The sequence below is a fragment of the Varroa destructor genome, unplaced genomic scaffold (assembly GCF_002443255.2).
Source record: "Varroa destructor unplaced genomic scaffold, Vdes_3.0 BEIS01000001.1, whole genome shotgun sequence".
Taxonomy (NCBI): Eukaryota; Metazoa; Arthropoda; class Arachnida; order Mesostigmata; family Varroidae; genus Varroa; species Varroa destructor.
The window spans coordinates 30,097,306-30,121,691 of NW_019211454.1; the positions used below are offsets into that span (position 1 = coordinate 30,097,306).

The 24,386-nt window shown below is 44.7% G+C and overlaps 1 protein-coding gene across 7 annotated transcripts in view; it reads left to right on the plus strand.

Annotated features, from left to right (window-relative positions):
* Positions 1-24,386, plus strand: part of LOC111243268 (uncharacterized) — a 165,509-nt gene that overhangs the window by 15,142 nt on the left and 125,981 nt on the right. The window lies entirely within an intron of this gene.

Consider the following 24,386-nt stretch of genomic DNA (forward strand, 5'->3'; position numbering starts at 1 on the left):
TTTTCGATCGTGTGCCATTTTGAGTTGTGTCTTGTTCCCACCCACTCTACTTCACACCTCTTATTCTCTACGAAATACTACCATTCAGTATTTCGTTCGAATGAGGTAACTTTGTTGCCTTCGAAGCTGTCCTTTTCAATATTTCCATTACATACATGTTGTGAAACCGGTAACTTCTATCAGTTGCTTGGCTAACAGAACAGGCTTGAATCGCTATTCAAGCAACTGACGCTCGTTGTGCCTTTTGTTGCAGGGTCAACAATCTAAGCTGTTTCGGTGCGTCCGAAACCAACTACTGATGGTACTTGGTACCGCAACTAGCTTTGAAGATTCATGAGATCATTCATTGCACACATTTTTCCCTGTTATGTAAGGGCCACCCTTGGCGTTATCTGATCCGGATTATGAAGCCGGAAAAGTTTGCGTCAGCACCGTTCGTTAGGAAATCGGCAATAAGCTGAAAAAAATAATACCTGTATACCCCATAGATAATACTGCACTGCAAAATGCAAAGAAGGAGGTGATTGTATGATAACCAGTAAAGGCTAAATAGACTGTATTTAATAAAGCAGTTCTATCCCCGGTATAGCACATTGACACGGAGCTAACTATATCAACGCAAGAATCATTGACACACAATCAACGGATCTGGCCAATATTGACTGAAGGATTATATGTTCCATATTAGCCCATTATTCCGACGGTAGAAGAGGGCAGTGCAGTCTCCCAAGGTCCGAAGTGGCCACCTCAGATCTCGTTGTCGTGGACAGCTCCGTTCGACGGATTTTTGTAGCGACTGATTACACACTCTATTAGCTCGCCTCGACGGACGTAATTGTCATCTTGCTTTGCAATATCAGATAAGTCAAGTAGGACTACATATGCTAACTATTTCGCTTGTCAAAACGGTATCTACCAGATGTGCAATGGGACCACCCAAGCCAGCTTGTGCGATCAAAACGTTACTCTTCTACTTTTGCTACTTTGCCTGACGTAGATGATCGCTTGCATCGTTACGTACGCAGAAACCTACTAAAATGATGCGCACGCGCATCAGTGCACAGGCAAACAAGGGTCCCCCATTGCTTTTTGTTGACGTGCACTTACCAGCTGCACAGAGCCGTTCGCCGCTTTAGAAATCTCTAAAAACTAATGCCATTAATAAACCACTGTAATTATCCTGTGGCGTGTTATTTCTGCCACCGTGCAGTGCACCATCTTCCTATAGATTGACAAGAACGAAGACAAATGCTAAACAAAAACGGACGATGCCATTCGCCGTTTCCGACAGCTCGCTAATATTTATGACAGTCTTATAATTTACGAGCATTTGTATTTAGATCTCAGCGCTTCATGCAGCGCTTGGCAGTATATTATATTTCTCTTCTTTGGAGGGAGTTTTGGTGCAGATCTTCCGCTGCTGTCGGCCGCGTCACCAGCGAGCATTGCCACCGTACTGCCAGTTCGGACTGAGCCCTGAGATACCTCTGCAGTTTATGGTACAAGAAAGGCCAGTGTCGATAGCCGGCGTGCGGTTGGCTAGTACTAGCCAATAGCATTGTGCGCATCGTATTTAGTTCACAATCGTAGTAAACAGTCAAAGATCTCTAAAGCAATCCAACTAGCGGTCATCGGCAGATATATATGCAACAGCTATGTCTCACTAGCTTGTTACCATCGTGCACTATCGGAGTATCGCACTTGACATAATAACATATCAAGCAACAGGACAAGTAATGATACCTTTTTTATGGTGCTAGGTTAGGTTGTCTATTAGATCTGCACTAAGGGCTGTTGTGTCGGGCATGTAGACGTCTATACGTGGCTTACTCTCGATAAGGCTAGTTTCAGTTTGACGGCAAATGGCAAACGACAGATACGGTGACATTCGACGTGCTTGAACCCGTATGGACTTGAACGCTTCGATGTACAGCCTCGTTAATACCTGCACTCCGATTGTTCTTCCTATTCTGGACGCCGTAGGTTTGATTATAGTCAGATGTTTTTTCTAGCGTTCGCAAAAGCGCTTCATGCGCCTTTCCGTTCGGTGTTTGTTTACCGATTTGCATTGTTGAGCGTGTCCTGCACTTCGAAGCGGCCGCGGAACTTTTCGACTCTGGTGTTTCCGACCTCGGCTCACAAACGTACAACACCAAAACAAACTCAACGTAAAAAATGCGTAACTTGTCGACGCCGCTACATTGAAGACAACTGTACGAGTTGTGAGAGGTTTCATGGGAGCAATTTATTAGTTACAAGCTGTTGTTGATCTGTTTGATCTCTATATCGCGTTCGCTGTTTGAGCCGAGGGCTCGATTATACTACGATGTGATGCCTTTAGCACGGCGTTCACTGTGAAGCTGTTCATTGAGGCAAGCTCGGTGTGGAGAGATGGACTGCAGTCTCTCTCGGCATTTGACTGCGAACGAAGGAACATCGCTTTCAGCCAAACATCCGTTGACGCGTTCAGCCAAATATAGCTATAGGCAACCAGACGAATTGACGTATGGACAAATAGCAAGACAAAAAGGTGCTTAGAGCCTAAGTTGACCGTAGGCCTTTCCAAATCTGTAGAAACGTGGCCCGGCAACATTGCAGAGTCGTCACGGGACGTCGTTTCCACTTACCGATCACTCTGCTACTGGCCGAGATGGCCATGACTGCTGCTGCTGTTGTTGCTGTGGGCAGTGATTAGCCTCAAGAAGCAGGAGGTTAATTTTTGTTGCTGGTTGCTTCTGAAGGCCACAATGTAAAAGCCAGCCTGTTTGCTCCTTAGACTGTTCCTTTACACTTGTTTCAAAGAACGTCAGTCAAATCGGGGTACAAAGTGAGCGTTCGAAAACTTGATTTAGAGCTGGTGCGATTAATACAAAATAATATGATACGACTTCACGAAACGAGAGCCTGTAATCGTGTTTTTGCCCTGCTAATACGTGTTTGACGAAGGAAGATAATTCTCTGCCAAGCGCATTGATGAACCTGCTCGCTTGCCACATGCTTGGAGATCAATAAGACCGAAACTCGGCTTGAAATAGAAGTCTGCCTTGCCCTACTTAACGTAATAGCAAGCTTTGTGTTTCTGAAGAATTGGAGCTCGCCAATATTAATTTTTCAGAATCATTCGTATAGTTTAATTTACCTTGCGCAAAGTAAAATTGACAATACAATACAAATAAGCCAAAAAAAATTTTTCGTTTCGTAGGTAAACAGGCCAGCGTCCGCGACATTGTCTACCATCTTTGGACAAGGGTTATGATTTGCAACACTGAAAAACACTACAACACGAGCCAGCCTCTCACAACGAGCGATTACATTCCCAAAGAAGTGTTCTAACTGAATGCTGTCGTTCATCGCCGTACCTGACATCCCTTTACCCTTACATGTTCAGTTTTTGGCGTTTTTACTGCGTACTGTTATTGCTGCCAGTGACATTGTTGATGCCAGATGTTAATCCGATTTCTGGCCGCTCATTCGAATTTAGCGGGCCGTTCCTGGGAGTGGCAAGCGTTACGTCGGTGGCGCGCGCTCCGCTTAAAAGCGACGGGCGGGCAGCAAATGTGCCTTGCGTTCGTGTAAATGTTCGAACGTTGTATGAACGTCGTGGTCGATGTTTTGGCGTCCGTCCCGGTCACTGTCGAACATGAATCGCGCTTTGAGCACCGCGCGTCGATCTCCCGTTGTACATACACAACTTTCTGTATTTTGAGTGTGCATCATCGTCGTCGTCGTTGTTATCATCATCACTACCACCCTTTTGCCCGTCTTTGACTTGGCAAAAGGAACAGAAAGCTGCTTGAGGTTTGCGCATTTATCACACTGCTCCTGCTAGATAAACGTCGTCAGAGGCCAGCTTGACCACTATCTGACCGAGATAACGTGAGCAGCGAAACGAAAAGTTCACTGAAACATAACGCTAATACATGACGTGCTATATTCTCCCTGTATCGATCGGCTACTGCCGCGGCTGCCGGCAGCCGCCGAGGCAACGTGTGGAAACTGACGCTTTTGCGGTCGTGAATACGTGATGGTTAAAATTGTGTCAGTCTTTTCGTATCATTGTCTTCTGCATATTCGATTAGTGTCGTTCGCAATGCGCGTGGAGGGATCTTGGCTCTCTATATCAATCTAATTGGTTGCGTCTACTTCGATGAACGGAACAGGCGAGCCGATGACGCTTGTTTTTCCATACCTGTTCGCCGGCATATTTGGTATGTCGTCGAGGAAAAAGCGAGATTCGTATGAACCTATAGCACGTGTGCAGGTGTTTACACGGACGTCCGAAAATACGCAGGTCTCGTAAGCATCGATGTGGGGTCGACTGTTATCGGATAACATGGCGCTTGCATGGCTATGACACACACACTTCACAGAGAGTTAAATACAAGCTTTGCTACAAGGAGCATGATAGACAGGATGATGTCGACACGACTCTCGTCAATGAGTAACTGCGACTATCGCGGTAATGCGAGCGTTGGCCACAAGGGTGGATAGAGAGTTCATGGTCAACTATTCATTGAACGTCACGCGATGAAGACGAAGAATGACTGCCCCTTTACAGCGCTCGTCCTGTGATATCAAATCGGCTACGCATAGACAGAAGGCATCGTAGACGCGACGGCGTTGACTCGCGTTGAACATTATCGATTTGGTGCGGATAGTCGATAATGTCCTGATTGACAGATAGATGGCCTAATAAGAATCGCAAAGCACAGGCAAGCATTAAAATTGTAAATACTACGTTTAAATAGATCATTTATCGTCTGATGGAGACAATTGTCCACCGAACGCCACAGCGGATAATATATTCTAGCTCGATTAGTTATCGTCGAGAAGTTAGCGCCTTTGGTAAATGTGGTATTAATTGCGGAGAACTGCAGATAGCACTCGTATCGTGAGTATGTTGACAGTTGAAAATAGACACGGTCGGTAACTTCAACTTGAGATGCGGGCATGAATTATGATGAATATACAGGTGGACAACAGTGCAGCACGCCGAACTATCTTTGTTGTTATTGTTGTTGTCGTCATACATTTTTTTTGTTTTTTTTTTTTTTATATAAGCCACGATCATTTAGCAGCAGGAATACAGTGGAAAGAAGTACGGGAAGTAAATCAGGCATGGTCTCGTTACTGGAGTAAAAATCCATTTTCGGTGAAGACTTCGCTGTCGCCCTCCGCTTCAGCGTCGAACAGACGAAGATGGCCATCGGCAGGCAAGCCAAAATTCGATGTCTATCCGTGCGTGCGTGCGTGCGTGCGTGCGTGTGCCTGTCCTGTTGTGTCCAGTTAAAAAAAATCTAAACAGAACAGTATTAAGGGCGATAACAGTTCGGCTGTGCTCTAGTCTTCGGTCCCACGGCGGACGGCAGTGCTCGCCTGTATTTCTATTTTACATCTTCGTCTGCGTATAATTATTGCGATTGTGAATTAAATTAGCCTAATTTTAGTGTTCATTTGCGTTCGTTGGTCATCCGCCATACAATGCAGACCGTTGTTAACAACCAATTTGGGAAAATGGCACATTTCGTACTTTATAATTACGAGAATAGCTTTTCGAGAATCGTAATCAGTAAAACAGGCCATGCTCTTCTGGCCATTTCTTTCCAGCAAAAACGATCCTAGAGTGACTGGAACCGCTTGACGAAGAAGAAGGAAACAAGTGGTTACTCGTCCTTTTGCTTTCGTCAGTCTCGAGTAACGCAGTGTTTACCGTAACTATATCGACATACAATAGTAGTACTTCTGCTGCGTTTTGCGCACGCTCCGAAAACAAAACGATACCGTCCGTCGGCTTTTTGAACAAATTCTACCAAACTGTTCAAATACACGTCGGTGATTAGCGTCTTGTCGATTTATTATTCCCGACCCCGCTACATTGTACGTTACTTCTTATATATATATTAATGAGAGCGCTACGATGTAGGGATTTTTGCTTTTCTATAAATAGATTTAGTTAGTTAGCTGTGTCGGCGTTTCCGTCTGTGGCGATCTAACTAATAGAAGGCCTGGCTGTTGCTAGACGTGCGCGTGTAATCAAATGTGGTCCTGTTCGGTCCGTCATAGACGATTTTACAGGTCGGCGTTGTCGAGTCGTCTTGATACAGCCCGGTGATAAATGTCTCCAGATGACTGTATTTGGCCACGTTGTGGCTACAGTAACAACATGGCAGGGTAATCCAGACGTACGTTGTGTAGCCTAATAATCATAATAACATTAACAATAAACACTGCCTACTTTGCTGCGAACTATTCTAGCGCGTAATGAACGTCACGGATCCAACGTCATATCGACGGCCGTATCTCATTCATAAACAAACGACCGCCGTCCTGGCCGCTGACGTCGTAGAGCTCGACTGCTGCTGTAACGCGATGCGTGTTAGGAAAAGCAGAAGCAACCACGGCAACAATTTCGAGAGCTCAGAAAGAAGTGCGGGAAAAGATCGACGGACGAGCCTTCTAAGGCTGAATGGTAGCCCTACTTAGTATCGCTGCCGTATAGGTTGGGCTGCGTTTTCGGCAAATGAAGGATGCTCGAATCATCTATTAGTTAGTACTAGTAACCAAACGTATCGATTGAATGAGAAAGATGCTCTATTTTACCTAACGTCGGGACAGTGATAAAAGAGGAATACACATGTGTTCATCTTGCATGTTGTAGATGCGCTTGATTAGGCCGAACCTCGAACTATGGCCTACTGTCTATCTGTCTGTATAGGCGCCGGCGTGGTGAACGTACTCACAGCGCATATCCATGCTAGATGCAAACATTTCGCATATAAATATATACAAATAAAGCCAGTGCATATATATCATAAAATCATATTCTATATCCATACATATATGATTCTTTTCCAGTCTGACCAACTGCCGATCCTTTACACCTTTTCTTCATTGTTGCTGCTGGCACAGTACAAAGCAGTGGTGGTGGCGCCAAAATGGGCCAGCTCCTATTATTCGTCCTATGTGCATGCTTGTTTCCTTCACTCAACGCAATATCTAGCTATCGCGAATATCATGACAAGCCAAAAAGGTCGTCGGACCTTAGAGGGTGCCGGCGAGCACAACAACAACACCTACTGACATGGGAGTACCACGTTTGCGGATCGCAATTATTATTAACAGAGGTACGTTTGTGTATCGCTCCGCAGACAACAGCTCTCGCTCACTTCAAAGATCTTATTCTGTTTCTAACTGCGAACGGCCCCTTCTTTCTGTTCACTTCCATTCACTTTGTCGAGAGGCGTCGCCGCAAGTTTCAGATGGAGGCTGCTGTGCTGCTCAATAAAATCAGACGCAACAGCAGCAGCGGCGGTGGCGGCTGCTACGAAGTGGCGTTGTGTTTACGTCGTTTTGCCCAGGTTCGACTTGCCTCATCAGCCCGAGTAGCGGTTAGCAGTCTGCAGACACAGAGACCGAGAGAATAGATCAGAACCGAGAAATAACATATTCGAAAAAAACCACAAAACAGCGCTCATCCACTTGTGTAAAATAAATAAGACTTTAAAATGCATTGGCATTATTGCAAGTACGACTTCGGAATGAAGGGAGAGTAATTACTACATAGCAGTACAGACCGATGCTGAAGACGCTCTGACGTTTTAAGCTGCCAATACAGAATGAAAAGCTGGCCAACCTCGCGATCGCCGATGGCTGCTATTCCTCCATCTGACACTGGTCAGCAAAAGAGCCGGACAATTTGAAGACACAGAATCGTTTTTGGGGTCACCTTTTTTTTTACCATATTTCTTTTTCTTGTGGATAATTTATCGTATGGCGGCGCCATCGCCGGACGAACGACAAAGTATATGTATCATAGCCTGATCAGGGGCAGTCCATGCAGTTCTTTTCGAACGTCACCTGCGACCTAGACGAATGGCACCGCTGGCGGCCGATACGCGTCTATGGAACTGAGGATTCGAATGATTACTCGTGAAGGTTAAATACACTTTTGGTTGAATCCAGTGGTGCTGAGGTTTTAATAGGGTGTTTTGATAGCTTCGATCGATAATGGTGCTTGCAAAATCCTAAATGATTTTAAATAGAAGATAATTGCGAATCGTTGGATTCATTTATTATTAAGCTGATAAAACACGGTAAAACCATTACAATTTAGGGACATGTTTGCTAGAACAGTCATTTACTTAATTTGTATATAACACTACTAAAGACAAGTGGCATATTGAAGCGTACAGGTTGGGCTACGCTCTGTATACCTTTGGTTCCTTTAGGGAATATGATATTGAAGCTGCTCGGGCTACTTCACGTTCTTAGACACTCTGAAAGTACCCGACTTAAATATTTTGCTATGGCTAATTCCTGTTCAAATATCTGTATTAACTTTCATTCTATTCGTGTTTTTTTTTTATCATTTTTTTATGTACCCTCTTTAATCTCCTGTCCCCTTTCACTTGGGGGTCTCTGTAGCTATTTATATGTGTGTTGTCTAATGTATACCTTCGCCGGGTTAGTCCTTCTCGCGTTCGTGCGAAACGGTAAGAAAGGCAATGCACACGAGACGCGAGGAAAAGCAGCCAGGACGTCACTAAGGATGTCAGCCAGTCAACCGCGCAGGCGAACAACGAATTAACGCATTAATGAATCCAATCAAAAAGTTAGCAGCTTTAGCCCCTCTTTACCGCCTCGCGATGTACCCAGCCAGCTGCCAAGCTCAATGCTTATGCTGTTGTACCCTCTAAGAGAGTCGCATCTGAAAGCGCCCTGCTTTAGTGCTCGTGGCGTACCGCTGCTCTACGGGTATCTGTTCCAGCTTCCCAACCTTCCGCCGCCTAGTTCGGGGTCGATTCTTCCCGCCAAACACTCTTCCCCAACCTTGTCATCCCCCCAAACAACCCCCTATTCGCTCGTGGCGTGCGGCCGTCTTCTATCTAGATTCTTGTGTGCAGTAGTTGGAAGGAGGTAAGGGGCAAAAGGCGCCATGGAACAAAAGCTCTTTAGGCATTGTTTCTGTATCGTATCACGTCCGTGCTCCAGTGTTTCTTTCGGTCTAGCCCTTCGTGCTTCAGAGACTGCACAAGTTAACGGACAACATTCAGCAGCTTGGACTTATTGCAGGATGAAACGACGGGGGGACACACAGCTTGACCTGAATCGACGAACCGGCATTCTGTTCTTCGTTACGTTTTTCCTCACGGCTACGATTCCTGATCGGCGGCATCCATAGCGCCCACAGTAAGCAAAGGCCACAAGTATCCCCAGACGGCCCCGCCATGCGTAAACTGAATGCGCAGATGCAATGCGATGTCATCCTACAAGGCGTTCCGACCAAACTCATGCGTCTCGCTCAGCAATAGCGAGCGCAGGCAGTAGTGAGCTATGGGTCCTAGGGTTATAGATGGAGAAACGTGTTGTTGCCTGGTTGGTATCGTTCTTCATCAATGAATTGTCTGCCTGCACGAAACGTGCAATATTTTCGGAAGTGCAAAAAACCAGTTACGTTTGATCCTTTCAAGGGATACAGTAATTAAAAATCGTGTAAAATCTCGGTTGCTGGTAATCAGTGTGGTATATCTAGCATTGTCATGTCGTCCTAGCAATTGTCCACAAAGTTTGTTTATTGGTAGCGATATATCTGCAAAGCAATCAAACGCAGAGTAAAACGAATGTATTTTCGTGTGAGTGTGTTTGGCCAGTAGTAAAATTAAATATGGCCGCTTTCCGTGTCGAGATGGCGCCGGGCGATACGATTCGCGCGCATAGCCGCTCGATATTTACAGAAAGCTTGGCCGACTGATTCAGCCAATTTAAGTAGAGAGAATGGGCATATGCTGTGCATCATATTATTCAGAGGCCAAAGTCACAGAGGATTTCGACGGCCTTTGCATGGACGGTCATCGGGTTCAGTCCGTTCCTGGCCAAGAAAGCTGGGCATTTCAAAGTCCACTAACTGAAACTCATCGTCCGGTCCGCTAACTCCCAAATTGAATTTGTCTCCTCCTTCGCAGTGAAAACCACCCACGAACGGCATTCTTACAACGCATCCTTCCGCCTGATGCGTCACAATCTTCTCGCCATACATAGATACAATAGGTGACTGTAGTTTTCGCCCAGCTGCGTTCGCAGATCCCGTTAGGCTGTACTTATCATCAAATTATCGTCGACACCTAAAGCACAACAATTCGGTGGAAGTCCCCGCGCTTAATCATTATATCCTGCACAAAAGCCGGAGCTGTTAAGCCAACCAGTTGAAACTTATTGAATTGCCAAACTGTCACTTTCCGCTTACGAGTAACATTTGTGTATGTACAGCTTATTACTGAATAACCTTTTAATAAACACGCCGGTGAACTCACGGGCTTGATGGTCAATTTAATAAAAAGTCAGAGGAATTATTACACCGCAAATCCCACTGAACTACACGAGCGTTTCGGAGTATTTTAATATTCCGTCCGCAACCTCTCTCTATTCTGGCATATAATTTTGTGAGCCTGCTTCTTGCGATCTCATCTTCTAGGCCTATAACACGTGCTCATGTTATGCCTATGCACGCAGAGCTTCTATCATGTGAATATGGACTGCTCAAGCAATTGCGAATGTATATGATTGTAATTCTGCTATGTACGGGTGTGACATGTCTCTGGTGTAGACCGCGTTTACGCACGTTGCCTTCTGAATTGGGCGGTAGCGTGCGCATTAACAGAGCGAGCCAGGACGTCACTTCGACGACGTCGTTTGCTAGTCTGTTTCGCCATATTTTTGGGTAGCGCGTCGTCAGCCCACAGGATTGCGCTAGCCGGCGGAGGGACGGTAAAAGCGGGGAAAGGCCGAAAATGTGCGAACTAACTACAAAGATCGCTTGGGTTTCTCGTTCTCAGTAAATGAAACCAACGAAATCTGCCTGATAAATTAAGTCTCTGCCACGTACACGCATCGGCCTGCCATAATCGTTTTATTCGAATAACAGAAAAGCATCATTATATTGAATTGATACAGAGAAAAGAGTTGTCCTCCACTACGAGCCCCACCGATAGAGTGAATCTTAATTTAGCCATACCAATGTAATTCTGTTCGATCGAGTTAAGTGACCAACCAATTACATCAAACAAAATGTCGCTTGACGATTCTACATGTGTGTGTGTGTGTGTGTGTGTATGTGTATATACGCGCGCATTTATCTGTGCGTGTGCTCCGAAAATAGTGTCGTTGACTATTGGGCGCTGGGCTTATTATACGCTGAAGCCCACGATTCTTTTTGGCTAATAGATTCCGTGCCGCGGCGCGTTCGTCATCGTCCTTATTATTGTTGTTGTTGTTGTTGCTGCTGCTGCTGCTGTTCACCGCGTCAGAACAAGGTGCTTAAGCGTTAGCGGTTTTTGCTTAGTAAAACTGCCTAGCCTGCCCTTGGATCCAAACCTTTATTGATTGCGTTTTGAGATCGGCGCCATTGATTGCGTTCCCATTTTCCAGACGGGGCCAATGCAGCCAGCATCCGTCTTGGAGCGGAATCGCTCTGAAATCAGTTCTTCTGCACTACGCGCAATGTCTCTGCTATACGTAGGAATTGTAAAAATGATTCTCTGATAAAAAAAATTGCCTATTCAATTCTATAGTATAAAATAAACGTTATCTATTCTTATTAGCGGAAACAATGAAGCACAATTTATCTTGTCCCGTGAAGACTCTTACCTGTACAACCCTGCTTCACATCGACTCAGCAAAAAAAAGTTTCCACATTAACTGATTGAAGAGGGGCGCCATGTGTATGACTTTACTCGATTTATGTTCACAGTCCACTGCGTCAAACATGTCTGCACTAACTCATGGAAACCGTTTAGGCTCACAGTCGTAATTCCGGCTCTGCCGCAGTGACGCTCTACTGTTATAGAGGAGTGTTTGTCGCTCATTTTGGATAGGGCACGCATTTAGTCTACTAGCTGTCGCTTGATAGCGTACTCGAGTGTGATCACAATTCGTAGACGACTTATATGTGGGCCTGTACAGATCGACCCACAATACCAGATCTGACGACTGAAATAACGTAGTGACATTTAAACGGCTAAGCAAAGGCCAAAATCCAAAGCTCAACCACCATATAGACACACGCGCGAAAACATATACAGAACATGTATATCTCGTAACAGGGATAGCAGCTAAAACTGTAGTAAGGCACCCCACAGCGGACGACGAGCCAAATAGCTAAATTTTATTTATCCCTCTGGCGTCCGTTTCTAGATAAGCCGACGGGTACGTCAGATTGCCTTGGTCCTAATCACAGATTCATTTGGGCAGTGAAGTCGCAGCCGACGGAGGCATCGCTTCTGTAGGTAACAACAACGGACAGTACTAAAATCGTTTAAAAATGAAAACCTCTACCATATGAACAAAGACGACTTCATCAGTACACCTCAAGGCCGCTGCTACTTTTTCTATTACTACTATCACCGATGTTGCTATTACGGTTAGATACAGGTTTTATATCTCTGTGTATTACATGTGATGGCAGTGAATAGTGTGCTATAATTCTCTTGCTCATTCACTACAAAGCTCAGTAATAGTCTATAGAAATTTAGTTCCAATCTGCTTTGGCAAAAGGGAACAAATGTACACGGTACTTACGCGAATATATAGAACAGCTGTCTAGTTTGCGTTTTTTCTACATCGAGAAAACGTACACGGTTGACAAACGTCAGTTATCGCCAGTTCAGTAACGCGTCTACCGCAAGCAGATAAACACGTACGGCCGGGATGCTGTTATTATTTTCGATTTGGTGTATGTTATAACTATGGTATAGTGCTATACTTCAGTGCTTCGTATTCTTCCGAACTACGTACATACATTAGCGTGCTGCTATCCTTCTCTCTACGCTCGTTTTCAGTCGTCCTATCAATACAATATGCCCGATGTTTTGAAACATCGATGTGAGAAAGCCATTCAGCCAGCTTGTGGGCTGATTTCCCCTGGGGTAGCGTAATCTGTCTCGGCTATTGCCGAGCTTGGTTATATGTACTATACCGATGTCGCAGATATGAGTTTACTTAGACTCTGATGCGTCGCTCTATATGATACTAAGTACGACGATTGTCTCGGACGCCCGTAATGCCCCAGTTTGTCCTGACCAATATAGCTCCATACCGCTGATGTCTATGGCACACTCTATCACTACTGTAAACATTGCCGACGAAGCGTTCCCGTTCTATTTATTTTCGTTCTTTTGTGATTTGTTATTGTCGCCGTATAAACGATCTACATGCGTCTGCCCTAACAGGAGCGTGCCTCTTCGTGTCGGTGTGTGTAAATGCTTTTGAAAAAAACGCGCAAATTGCCGTCCGTCCGTCCGTCCGTCCGGTGGGCTCGGGCAGCGTCTAATTCTGGTCACCAAATTAAAAGCTCGTGTCGTTATCATTGTTATTCGTCTCGTTGCTTTTCGCCTAACTAGCGCTGATTCCGGTGTTGGCATAGCTTTTTTTTGCCGCTTTCGCTGTAGACGTCAGCAACGATTCGGTAGCCACGTTATAACAGCGGCGAAGACGACCTCCTGAGAATGGCACAACAGTGTGCCAAACGCAAGTCTTGACGCTTTAGGGAAGCATGGCTGCTACGTTCATGCGTAATATGATGGAACCGGCTGTGGGACCGCAAGCTGGCGGCCTGGACCGGCGGAGAGATGAGACAAACCAGCCAACCAGCAAGATATAAATAAGTATATATTGTAGTTTTCGGACGGATGGACGGACGAACAAACGAGGCCGGCCACTGAACTAGCATCGCTGTCTACTACGGCCGATTTAGTTTTTGCTCACAGTAGATCATAGTGCACTACTGTGCTTGTACATCAGTAAGAAAAAAAGGCGATCTGAGTAGCGAGCTATACTGGCACAAACACGGACACGTACACACAGAGAGACTTCCATATGACGACACCCGCGACCGGCACAAAAAGCCAGTTAGACACACGTTCATAACAGTTATATGTACAGTAAAAAAAAAAAAAACAATCGAGATTTTTACGCGACGTCCACAATTAGCATTGCTACTGCGACTCGAATGTTTGTGCTAGTATATGGGTGCCATGTCTCGAAATGGCCAGGCGACGCATGCTTCTGTACGCAATCATCCACTATAAGAAAATTGATTATATCATTGGAACATCTGTTCTGCTCGTGCGAACGCTGGACTGGCCTTTTACTAGACCTACGTGAGCCTTTGTTCGACTTCTCAGTCCGTCTATATTTGACGTGTAAGCGGCACCTGTGAATACGCGCGATTAAGTGCAGTCTACGCACATGTTCATCGACACGACCAACTGTGATAATTCTGGGTGGTTCTTGATCAATGCAACGTATATGAATCAACGCTGAATGTATTAGATAGTGTGATGTCTTTATCCACCTGGCACACGCCAGACCAGAAATGCAACTCTGTGGATCTAACAATAACTCTGCACCTCGTCGTGCATCTACACTCCGCCTGTCGCGTATGTAAATGGGATTGGTCGTTCTACAGCGTTTCAACGCCGCGAGCTGACCCCCCACTGTGGCAAATAAGCGGCCACCACACTAGCCGACCTGACATTGATTACATAATAACAGTAATGAATCGCCAGCCATCCGATAGCACTCTGACTAACATTTCTGATCAGACTGGCTTGCTAGATCAGTACTACGCTCACTTCCTATTAGACACTTTTACTGTATTAACAGTGTGAAGGTGTGACCCTAAGTGAGCTGATGCGCACTCTTAACGGCAGTACGAGATGATGGCATCGGATGTATTTGTGGTAGGAGCCGTAGAATACTGCTGAGTAGATGCGAGGCACTATAGCAGACAGCGGAAATCGAAGAAAGTCGTCGCATTCTTCCGACCGATCGACGTCAGAGTCATCGGCGGACGCACTAAGGTAACCGACCACTTTGCCAATTGATTGCTACCGGTGCAGATGTTCGGTCCAATCTACCGGTAAGGCCCAGCGGGGCGCTACCGCAAACGAAACGATTGTTCCCCACTGCTCCGCGATCGAGTAACGCTGCACGTATGCCCTGAATGAAGTAACTTGCTTACTGATCATCGGCCGTCATGTTAGTCCCGACTGTGTCCCAACAGGACAATGTGCCGTAGTGGCCACAGAGTATCATAGCGATACCCGCGCTTGCAATGCTGACACTGCCAGCCTCGACTGTTGGGGCCGTTCATCGTTGCCAGCTCAACGGGAAAGTGACAGCATTCGTATTCATGTGTACGTTTGTGCCTTTTAGGACAACGCGGTTCGATCAGATAACATATACATTATATATAGGCTGATCTTCTATTGGGAAGTCTCCAACTGTTAGATTCATTGTTGCCGCTTTAATTTGCAACAAAGGAAACATTGGCTCTCGAACTGTTAACTGCTCCATGCCTTCTTCTGCCCATATTATATAAGGAAAGTAGGCGAACAAAACATGTCCGAGCAAACTAACGCTACGTCTCGATTTCATTCGACAGAGACGTCCGTCATACACTTGTCTCTATTTAAAAAAATCATCATAGCGGCGAGGACGATCAAGACGCGTAGCGTTACTGATAACATGGAACGCGTCGGTAACAACTTATCGTCTCACGCGATTGTACGCACACACACACATATATATATGCTTCGTCTTCCATTCTGTCCGGTAGAAAAATACTGAAGATTTGGATTCAAAAATTGTTTTAGCGCTTCCTCGTCGACGGCACCGTCATCCGCCATTGCTATTGCTGTTGCGCGCGTTGCTAATTGTTGCTGGGAGAACTACCGTATCACTTGGCCCAGTTAGGCGGCAACAGTAACGGCCGCGGCAGCAGACATAGAGCAGAAACGAAGTTCTGATGAGTGAGTCTTTTGGTTTTTCTTGGATTTTTCTCTGTGTCCGTTTGTCTACGCGAAGTCTAAGGTAAAAAAAATATAACGTTCTTTTCTATTTAGCCACTATAGATTGAACATAGAGGAAATGTGATGATACTGGCGCAAGCTTTACTTTGTCTAAGGCTTAGTTCTATATGGGCGATAAGACCAGGGACAGACTTGAAACTGAATAAGGAAAAAAAAACTTTTCCCTCCCATTGGTCTGTGTCGCTCGTTTGCACGTGCTACAGTTTGCTTTGGTAAACCTGTTAAAGATTTTTGGGTAGAATTTAAAAAATTGCCATTACACTACCGCTGGATATTTTACCTGGCAAGAGCTATTTATAAGCGTTATTCAGTTAAACTAGCTGAACTAAAGATTCATATAACGGGTTAAATTAATTAAGCATACCTAACGAACCGCTGCCATCAACCTGCTGGGCAAAAGCTCTATTGAACAAACGGAAGTCGCGCTCCTCTCTGTATTTGTTGCAAATTGTCAAAATCCAGCTCTAGTTTTTAATTACGTTATTATTATACCTCACTTTTCATTCGAAGAAATTAGAATCGATTTTGGAAAAATAAAGGGGCAACTTTTGAAATACTAAACAAAATATAACGTTTTTGTAACATGAAAATAAAAACTGGTCAAAGCAAAGGCCAGTAAGCACTTGCGGATTACTTTTCAAACCTGTGTAAGAAGAAAACATGACAATAATCGAAACGAGCTAACGTTTAAAGCTTCCGCCATCGAAATTCATTGGTTTCTCAAGCCAAGATATAACCTTTCAAATGACTTTTTGTTTAATCCACAAATCAAATTGAGGACCATTAGAAAACGAGCATGAAGCGGTTTTTATTCATAGTAAAAAGGCACAGTCCACTCTGTGGGCCTGCTCCTCTAATACCCAGTTCAAACTTCAGCTTCTCCGCTCCTACGAATATAAATACAATTTTACCTTGAACCGAAGCTATTGCGATTGTCAGCTTCGATATTTGATCACCACGCCGTTACTTCTCTATACACGCCGTACTACGCTGCTAACAGTATAGTATTAAAATTCCCATGAGCTATTAAAGCGGCGCATCATTGCCAAAAGTAAAGTAAACTGTTTCCATTTCTAAGCAGCAGCGGCGACGACATCGAAAGCCTTTGGCACCTGCCGGATCAGGCCGGTGTGCGTCATTGACATCAAACAATAGTAAGAGCCTGAGAATAGGATGAAATGAAACTGTGGTACGAGTTGCAAGAGAGCAAAGTTGAGCGAGGCAGGCTCGTACCAAGGAGCAAAAGAAGGAAGCAGATGGTTCTCCTTGCTGATGACCTCTGTGCGGCGCGCTTTCCATCACGCTCTGCTTGCGCGATTGCGATCATTTGCTGCAGCTGGCGTCTCCATGGTCGACTTATTCCTTAACCCAGCCAAGAGTTTTTCATTTGAGGGAGAAAGTAGTCATGGCTCCGGAAGTCCCTTCTTACCAGCCCAGCATCTTTTGTCTACATAATTTGCTTCCTGTTAAGCAATCATTGCAAAGGTCTGCATGCGGACGACAGGCCTATGAACGGGTTGAATGAGAATAACCTGAGAATATTTTCAAATGTTTGTTGTATGATGATTTTTTTTATCTTTGCAACGTTGGAGACAACAGAAGAAAATACCTTCTGGCCTTCCGTAGCCATCAAAACGCTATATTATGGGACCGTCTAATTGCACATTGTAAGAATGTGTATGAGCCGTATTACGTGAGCCGTAAATGAAATTAATTCGGTACAAATCATTCTTATAATTGTCATCATTTATAATGGACAATTGTGCGGGCTGAGTGCATCTTTTATATTCTGTTTATTTGTCTGTTTGCGGGCTAGAAGAGGGTGCTTCCGCTGTTGACGGGACGCTTGTTTGTCTCTGCTTCGCACATCGTAATAACATCGGCAATAAACACAAACATGAAAACGTCTACAGCAAAGTTAAACAAAGAAATTACATTTACTCTGCCGGTGGTCTCACATACAAACACTTAAATACCCTACACTTGCAATTTTCGCATCTGTGTCTATATGTGTGCAAATAATTATACAAAGGCTCAACGCAACTGCCCATTGAGACAAGTTCGTCTTTGTTTAAAGCGTAAACGCCTTCTTTTTAGAGAAACGGTTTCGTGTCTAGAATATTTACCCGTGGCCTGCAGTGTTAGCATCGCGTTGCGTAGTCTTGACAACTGACAAAAAAGAAATATCGTTGAACAGCAAATAGTTGCTGGCCTAGTACACATGGATGCAATACATTCTGCTTATGTCCTAGCCGTCAGAAAAAGGGCATAAAGCGCGCGACGGAAGCGTACCGAAAAGGCTATTGGGCTAGAAACGGACAATAGAAGCGTTACAACAGCGTCACAAATCACAAATAAGTGCATGATCAGAATTCTGTCTCTGTGAATTGTTTTTAATAAAGTAAATGTAGGGAGATACATTTTTGTGTAGATCGCAAGCAGATAATATAATAAAAAAAAAAAAAAAAAAAACTTTTTTCGAAGCTATTATTTCTCAAGCGCACAAATAACGATAACAGTAATTAGACGAGAAGGGGTCACACCGCACAAATTAGAGAAAAGAGTCAGTGAAACAAAAATTAACAAGAAGCTTGACGAGTCTTTATTTATACGGTATTCAACAGCAGTTACGATAAGTTATAGGAGTTTTTTTGGCTACAGGCCTTTCCCGGTTAAATGGGTTGTGCTTCCAGTTTTCCTCGCTTGACAATAGATGATAGTCGGCGAAAAAAGCTTCTCTATGTGCGCCTTTTTTTTTTATTAGCGAGGGTAAAATTTAATAAATATGGTTTAATCTTAGAAAAAAAAACTAACGAACAAAGCAAGCGACTAAAGAGCTTGGCTTGGATTAGTCCCAGAGCCCGTGAACCTTTCAAAACAGAAGAAATCCGCGAGTGTGACGCTCAGATAGGTCTCTTCGAATGCACATTTTTTTCTTGTTGAAATTAAGCCTGCTAAAAAAAACAAGCACGATAGTAAATAAAAAAAAACATTTAGTCAATTTTTTATCAAGTCAAAGACATTCTAATTATCTAGGACTATTAGCCAGGACATACTTTTGAGTTGAATATACATTTCTATGCTACATTCTCTCTACACGTTGGTCACTTCGAAGTTGCTCACTTGCCACATTATAGACAACTAGGCCATTCTATAAATGATCGACGAACATGCAAGGATTCGTATATCTGATAGAAGCGCCTCTTCACTGTCGTTTTTTTATACACAAATGCATGTAAACATATATACGCAAATATACATACAGTACATGTATAAAAGTGTTAAGATAATTATTTACAACTGGTGGTGATCTTATTCTAGTAAACTGCAGAACTCGTTTTTGCTGATCAATTGGCTGACCACAGCGTCACCAGGGCGATGCGACAACGGCACTGCCTGTAGCGATGCTATTAAACAAACGACAAACAACAGAAAGAAGCAGCAGCAGCAGGCGGCTTGGGGGTGCTGGCACTATCTCTGTATTAGCATCGTCCCCACGTTTAACAGTGCCAGCATTAATAGAGACAGCGGCTGGTTACTGTAGAACAGGCGAACGACGCTATCCTGGCTCTTTGGACTGGTTTGTTTCCGTCACTGCTGCCGTCATTGCCGATAACAGGCTCATGACACGGGCCTGAAAGGTACGTGAAAGTTATAATAAGGCCAGCAGCGTATAAGCTTCCCCAAATCCGGTTCCTGGCGAGAACAACAATCGACCCATCTTAAACAAGCGATCTGACCGTAACAATCAACGACAGTAATGAAAAAGTATTTCATCTACTAACGAAACACAAAATCAACTTACTACTTTTTTTTATTACTGCTACCATTCTATTATTATAGTATGAATTATATAATATTCGTACTACAGTCAGCCATATTTAGCCGACTGCTTCATTTTGGTGACTACAAATCCTAGCCTTGACACGCTACCGCCACAGAGGGCATTGCGTCCAGCTGAAAACACTAGAGCATTTAATGGAAGGGCTGAAAATAAGTAAAAGATGGATCGCTTTCAGCGTCAATAGGTTGACTCGAATTTAGGGGAAAAAAAAAAAAAAATGCAGTATTCGTTAAACAATGCTGGATTGAGGTGAAAGATTTGTCGAAGCAAGACCGTCGCTAATTAAGGAATCGAAAAGGGGATAGTTTCTATTCGATCAGCGCGAAAACCAGGTCATCGACGGTCTCGTCTCATCCCGTTCTAATTAAATCGATATCGTTGTTTTTATAGAATCCCGTAAATTTACAAACGGTTTTCGGTCAGTGATCTCCTCCCGCATAGTTATCTGAATACACCTTAGCTATAAGCGGAGTACATTCGATTCGGTGTCAATGTTGCGATGTTTAGGTTAGGTTGTCTGGGTTATTTTTGTACGTACGCATCAAAGGTGGCTACACTTGGAAACAGCCGTTTAGGTGTACTTTATTCTGGCAGCATGGACCTACTGTCTGCATGTATACACATAGTGAAGTATGTGTCAAAACTTGTGCATCATGTTTCGAAATTATATATTCATCAAATGGCGTAGATGGCCCGGACGGCCTTTATTGAATATTGCCCATTCTGCAAAGCAAATCGCAGGCAACGGTAAGGCTTACAGCAAGGGTAAATGGGTAGTCAGCATTGAAGGGGTGAGCTGAAGGGAGCTTACCTAACTATTTGGGTAAGGCGACACTCGGGACCAAAGGCAAATGGCAAAAAGCTTCAAGGGGCAGCATTCGAGCAGAGATGGCGAAAGCACCGCTTTACGAATAGCAGAAGCAGCAGCAGTAGAAGCGCGGACTCTTCGAGTTAAAATGGCGGCATCAGCAGCAGCAGCAGCAGTTGCGGCGGATCCAGGCAAGAGCAAAGGAAAGAGGCAGGGGATTCAGCAAGGCCAGTCCAGTCCGGCTAGGGGCAAAGGAGTTGATGCTAATTTCGCTAAATGTGCACCCAATTAAGCAATAAAGGGAATATAACAAACAGGCCTGCACAGCGCCTGCTGCGCCCACTGCAAAGACAGGGGTCCTCGGATGGGACTTGATAGCAGCATGCAGGAGAAGCTGGCCAGCCAAGGAAAAGACCGAGCGTGTGCCGCACAAAGGGAATGAGAGCCGCTCGTGCAGGGGGAGAGCGCGCGCGATGGGGAGTGATTCTGTGGAGTGGTGAGTATTGCGCGAATGCGGGTGGCACAGAGAGTGCCCTCGCCCGCCCGTTCACGTCAGTGCAGCAGCAGCGCTAAAGAGGCACAGAGCGGGCGTCTAAAAAACAACGTGGCAATAACAACAACAACAACAACGACTAGGAACCAACCAGGCGCGGCATCCGTTAATACCGGTGCCACATGCTGAACGAGAACGAGGTGTGGAAGGTGCAGAAAGGAAAGGCTTGTTCGCTCGGTAGCACAACAGTCCGATGAACTGGTATAACACAAACTTTGAGCTAAAACTAGTAGCCTGGCGAAGCATTAACGTTCGTTTGGATATCTGACTGGAATAGGATGGCAAAACATCCCGAAGACAGAGCAACGTACCACACCGTGTGTACAATGTTTATTTGTATCTGCTACTAGCGATAAAATTCAGTTGATTGTATCCTCTGACGCCTACTTCGTTCTATTAATGTCTGCTTAGGTCGTCTGTTTTTTACCGTATCCGTAGGAATTTATCCTGACATAGGTTGCTATGCGACGGACCCGATAGAACCTGTGATTTTTTTCCAAGGTAAGGTAATATTGTACCAACAATAACAAATTGTAGATACACTATTTAATATTTGCGGTTATGTAAAATCCTCGTACAGGCAGTTGAAGTGGTACAACTCCATAGTTTTCAATAGTCGATAAAGGCGAAACAGTCACGGTCTTTGCTAGAGTTTCGCTGTTTAACCTGTATATTTATCTGTTACTATTTACTTAACTTTTTTTTTTTTTTTACCTAACTAGCTTCGAACGTCAGATGACGTAATTTCTTTGATTTGAAGGCATGACAATAGTGCGATGATATATGCCAGCTTCCCCGATGCGTACCCTCGAAAAGATGAAAGAAACTGTTCTTAATATCACATTCTATGGTTTTTTTTTTAACTAGATTACCTATTCGACGTGTGCGAGAAGCTCTACTTACTTACTTACTTACTACACTGTATGTAAAAGTTCATTAGCTCTATTGCCAACTACTGGAAAATGTTTGGTGCTGATTTCTGGTTACTAAGTGCATCATCGACGTACAGGCTATTAACGAAATTCCGAAAGAATAATAATAACGAAATTAAGCATCACATTTTGAATTAATAAGTTAATTTGGTTTGTAAATTTTTACGATTATATTAATTTTCAATATCAATAATACAACTAAACTTTATCAGGAGAAACTTTGTAATCAATTTTAATTATAAGTTGAACTGGGGATGAAGCAGGTAGGCAGGTTTTCCGTTGCTGCTCCTTCCGTTACTTTTGAAGTTGCTTGCCTCTCGTTATCCAGGGACCTGAGTATCGACGATAACTCCACTAGGACCAATAGATTTGGATCGAATGGTAGCCCTAGTAGTACAATATTCAATATGCGTCTTGTTGGTCTGTGTTAGGAATAGGGTGTTGTGGGGTGGACCAGCCTGCCAGTTCGGGGGCACCCTGAACGACGCGTCGTGATGTTACGCCCTTCCTGACCCCACTACTACCGCTGCTGTTGGTGAACATCACCGGGCGAGCGTCGAGCCGTTCGACAATCTCGTTCGGTCGGTTCTCGTTGGTTTGTTTTGGGAACAGCAGCCGCTGCAGCCTCGGCAGCAGATAAAACTTATAAAAATGTATTGTAACCCTTAGTGTGAACTCCCCTTCGGAACGGGATCAAGGGTGGGGTCGATTGTCTGTCCGTGTGTTGCCTGTGTACTGGCAATGCTCGTAATGGTCGTTGTATAGAATTTGTAGTGGAATGACGGGGGGTCTGGGGGATGCGTGTGTTCAGTTCAAACAAAGCTAGAGATCTTTCAGTATCTATGGTCCGTTCTGTTGAGGGTCAGACTAGCGTTGCAGCGGTCCAGTCAAAGTAGGAGAAGAAGAAAGGCAAAAAGGTGGAGTCTTGCTTCCGCCGCCACTGCCAGCCGTGTCGACCCCAGTGTTGTGATCAGCTGAAAAGAACTCCTAGGGCCGCTGCCGCGAGCGGAGCGATTGTCTGCGCAGAGCTGCAGCTCTTGGCCTCGGAAACGATACGACAAAGAACGACACACGAAATATGCGGCGACGACGACGACGACGACGACCCACCGACAGTAGATATAAGGGAATTTTTTTTTCGCAGCATTCATAAACCCTACGGATTTTTCCTTCAGGTGCCCACAAGGTAACAAAGAGTGTATTTTTGGTGTGCATAAAACTCACCATCGACACTACTATAGCGCCTCGGTACAGCGGGTCCTAAACTTTGATTACCTTATTTTACTAAATCTACTTTATAAACAGACTTGCCCCGCGTTTTCTATTCATCACGCGTACAATATGTATTCTATTAAGTCTAGCTATTGACACCTTTCTTTCCGTACTTTCTATCAGGCCAAAGCAATAAGCATAAGTGATTTCATCCAGTTTCCTAACTCGTTGAAGGACCAGAATCTGGCTAACGGTTTCCTGTAACAAGCGCTAGCTGTCGACTGTAGTCGGCGTGCGCGTAAGATGCCGATCATAACTAGAAAATGACTTCTCGATAACTCAGTCGCTCACTGTCACTCCCCAATCCACTAAACTGACTGAGGTAGATTCATTTTAAGTACTCCGAGCTGTTCGCCGCTCCTCACCGATCGTCTCTTCGCTGCTCGGCCGAAAATATTGATTGTTTTAGTCAGGTCGTCTGGCTTTAATCGCGGCCGTTGTCTATACGGTAGGCTCGTTTCCCCGCCCACCCCAAGTCGTCGGTGCCCGCTTTGCTGGTTGATGCTCGACGGCCGCGTCGAAATGCCCAAGTGCAGCTTCTTCTACCCGAGAATGACTCCAATTCGAGTACTTGAGATACTGCTGCTTTTATGTACGCTTGTGATCCTTCCATCGTCGCCATCGGTGATTTCACGTTTTTTTTTAGCAAGCTTTGTGTGATTGTTACTAGAGCTAATTGCTAGATCAGGCCGTTCGTCGACATAAGTGGTGCTGTGTCCACGTAGTTGCTGCGGCCTAGCGAGCGGTCGGCCGGTTTGATTCTGTTCTATTAGAGGGTGAGGCAGGCAGCCTTGCCTGCGAGGTACAATTCCGGTGAAGCAATAGTCCGTCTCGGGCTTTCTCTGCTACAGCTCTCGTATCTTCTTTAGATTAACGTTGAACGGTAAACTGAAATAAATAGCGCACGCTTTGAGATTGGCAAAGTGTATGAATCGCTATCCGGCGAATGTTTAACAGCTGACGAGCGTTTGGGATAGCTATTGTAACTATCACAGCAATATGTATGTCACTGCGTTAGTAGCGCCATCAGTGGGCGACGGGTGGAAACATAGGCGAAAACATCTCATTTTATGTTGGACATACGAACAAAGAAAGCCTGCACCTGGCCAAC